The following is a 3,731-nucleotide window of genomic DNA, read 5'->3' as shown; positions in this document are numbered from 1 at the left end:
ATTCATCTGCCATAATTGACATCCATAGAGAAAGGTCTTTGCTATTTAGATTACTTTATCACAAAATACAATAAACATTTTTCAGTCTAGGTTCTTTTTTCGCTATTCTGTATAGGGTTCGCCTGACAAATGTTAGCGGTGTCCGTAGTATCAACACATTGCTCGTTCGCCCATGTGGCAGTCTTCATTTGTCTGTCTTCAGGCCACGAGTGGTCTACCGGGACCATCCGACCGCCGTGTCATCCTCAGTAGAGGATGCCGATAGGAGGCGCATGGAGTCAGCACACCGCTCTCCCGGTCGTTATGATGGTATTCTTGACCGAAGCCGCTAATATTCGGTCGAGTAGCTCCTCAGCTGGCATCACGAGGCTGAGTGCACCCCGAAAAATGGCAACAGCGCATGGCGGCCAAGATGGTCACCCATCCAAGTACAGACCACGCCCGACAGCGCTTAACTTCCGTGATCTCACGGGAACCGGTGTATCCACTGCGGCAAGGCCGTAGCCCTTCATTTGCCTACTGCTGTAGCTAAATCCATTCGACTTAAACTGATTTGGATAGTTTCTTGATGCCTCCATCCTTCTCAGCTGCATGGATACCATCTTCCATTTCTTACTACTTTGTACTAATCTCTGCATATCTACTACTCACAAATTTATCGATGTACGGTTTTATTTAGTCTAGTAGTGACTTGTGTATAATATTTTGATGCAACAAGTTTACTTTAACCTTCACGTGTGTCAAGTCGAAAATTTTGGGAATAAAGTTAATTGCCACTAGCTGTAAGGAATTTTCGCAGACTTCTTTTATCGATTTATTTTCTAGTATCCCCTTTGTTTCGTACTTTGTCTATCGATGTAATTTCTCAAAATTCTTCCATAGTCCCAACTATCTAACGTTTACAGTATTCTCTTCTCTAATTTTCTCAGAGTCCATTTTTCAATTTTATGTGGTGTTAATGGTCAAGACGAATGCATCAGACATACTGTTTCGGAAACACATTTCACAGTTACGCGTCGTTACTTTTCCTCAGCACCGCTCTTCTGCTGGAGGAGTGTTAAACGATCTGATCCAATCCGCTTCTTCTGTTATCTTATGTAGCCTTATCCGCTACAGAGTGTAGTGTTCTTTCATTTTTTTTCTAATATGTCTGCTGCAATTGTTGTCTTAAAATCGTCCATAGAACTTTTTACCGAAACCTTTCATCAATTTGGTCAGTAGCCTGTTTCTTCTATTGAGCAGCTCATTCAAAAGTTCCTTACGTTTTCGTTAACTGCTATTCTTCAAGGTGTTGCAGTTGTACCCGTCAGCAGTGTATAAAAATGATTGCTTCTGACGGTGCACATTAAAGAAAAACACGTCTGTGTAATGAAATAAAGGAGAAATCTTTCGTACCGTAAATCGCGGCTTACCCCCTCGGGCTACAGACAGCTGAGAACAGCAAGCGTCATCGGGACGTCCGGTGGGTTGGCTGTTTCCAGTCTACTAATTACACGACTTTTGTAAAAGCTCGCCCTCTAGCCGTGCCTATTGTTTTAACTCACAAAGCCGCTCCACAACCATACTAGCGTCGCTATTCAGCAGCTGCAAATGGATGACCCGCAAGTTTCGTACTTTAACAAGCATCGCGGAAGAGCACGTCCGCCGCTGCTACGTCATTCGTTATTGCATACTGCGGCGTACGTTGCCTAGTTCTCATCTAAATCAGTCCAAGCTTTTATTTTCATTCCTTTACCTTCGCCACTCTGTATATTTCCTATTCAACGGCGTTCAGTTCTTCAATATCAAATTAATACGCTACTGGCCATTAAAATTGCTACACTATGAAGAATTTAACCGACGGGAAGAAGATGCTGTGATACGCAAATGATCAGCTTTTCAGAGCATTCACACAAGATTGGCGCCAATGGCGACACCTACAACGTGCTGACATGAGGAAAGTTTCCAACCGATTTCTCATACACAAGCGGCAGTTGACCGGCGTTGCCTGATGAAACGTTGTTGTGATGCCTCGTGTAAGGAGGAGAAATGCGTACCATCACGTTTCTGACTTTGATAAAGGTCGGGTTGTTGCCTATAGAAATTGTGGTTTATCGTATCGCGACATGCTTGCGTTGGTCGAGATCCAATGACTGTTAGCAGAATATGGAATCGATGGGTTCAGGAGGGTAATACGGAACGCCGTGCTGGATCCCGTATTACTAGCAGCCGAGATGACAGGCATCTTATCCGCATAGCTGTAACGGATCAAGCAGACACGTCTCGATCCCTGAGTCAACAGATGGGGACGTTTGCAAGACAACAACCATCTGCACGAACAGTTCGACGACGTTTTCAGCAGCATGGACTATCAGCTCGGAGACCATGGCTGCGGTTACCCTTCACGCTGCATCACAGATAGGAGCGCGTGCGATTGTGGACTCAACGACGAACCTGGGTACACGAATGGCAATACGTCATTTTTTCGGATGAATCCAGGTTCTGTGTACAGCATCATGATTGTCGCATCCGTATTTGGCGACATCGCGGTGAACGCACATTGGAAGCGTGTATTCGTCATCGCCATACTTGCGTATCACCCGGCGTGATGGGATGGGGTGCCACTGGTTACACGTCTCGGTCACCCCTTGTTCGCATTGACGGCACTTTCAACAGTGGACGTTACATTTCAGATGTGTTACGACCCGTGGTTCTACCCTTCATTCGATCCCTGCGAACCCCAACATTTCAACAGGATAATGCGCGACCGCATGTTGCAAGTCTTGTACGGGCCTTTCTGGATACAGAAAATGTTCAACTGCTGCCCTGGCCAGCACATTCTCCAGATCTCTCACCAACTGTAAACGTCTGGTCAATGGTGGCCGAGCAACTGGCTCATCACAATAGGCCAGTCACTACTCTTGATGAACTGTGGTATCGTTATCAAGCTGCATGGGCAGCTGTACCTGTACACGCCATCCAAGCTCTGTTTGACTCTATGCCCAGGCGTATCAAGGCCGTTATTACGGCCACAAGTGGTTGCTCTGGGTACTGATTTCTCAAGATCTATGCACCTAAATTGAATGAAAATGTAATCACATGTCAGTTCTAATACAATATATTTGTCGAATGAATACCCGTTTATCATCTGCATTTCTTCTTGGTGTAGCAGTAGTGTAGTTTCGGAGAAACTGCAATATATTTTGCGCATGGAAACGACTGCTGTTTTGCCCGGAAGTTCGTGTTGTTATACGGAACTGAGGCGTCAGGCGGATAGCGTGTTGCAGATTGACACAGCTGAGATATTTTGCTTGCTTAAGCGAAGTAGAGGAGAAAAGTTTATATTCACAGTTGCCTACATGTGTTGGACCAACACGTCAAATGGAAGGCAAAGGGCGTGGCGTCTAAGGATGATTCAACGTTTAACTATGATAACAGTTCTACTCTGGTTTCTACCAGTGTCTGGAAAGGAGAGTATACGTAAAAAAGTGAGTGGATTTGTAGAACAGGAAACTGAGGTATAAAGGTTGTTAAATAATAACTTCGCATCCTGAGTTGTCAACATAAACATTTAGATTCGAAAATAACAAAAGCAGCAACAAGTAAAGGAAAATCACAGAACAACGTGGTCATAAACACTTCTCTAAAATTCCAGTTATGTCAGCAAGTGTTCGAGATGCCGACCGACTGACGCGATACACTTTTGCAAGCGCCGGTGCAAGGACTTCTGTGCAAACTGAAGAGATTTCTTC

At 44.8% G+C, this 3,731-nt stretch overlaps 1 pseudogene; it reads right to left on the bottom strand.

The window, feature by feature from the left end:
• Positions 1–388: 388 nt before the first annotated feature.
• Positions 389–506, bottom strand: LOC126337257 (5S ribosomal RNA; annotated as a pseudogene).
• Positions 507–3,731: the final 3,225 nt, after the last annotated feature.

The sequence above is a fragment of the Schistocerca gregaria genome, chromosome 2 (genome assembly GCF_023897955.1).
Source record: "Schistocerca gregaria isolate iqSchGreg1 chromosome 2, iqSchGreg1.2, whole genome shotgun sequence".
NCBI lineage: Eukaryota > Metazoa > Arthropoda > Insecta > Orthoptera > Acrididae > Schistocerca > Schistocerca gregaria.
Note: the sequence above shows the minus strand (reverse complement) of the source record. Positions and strands in the feature narration are given on the sequence as shown.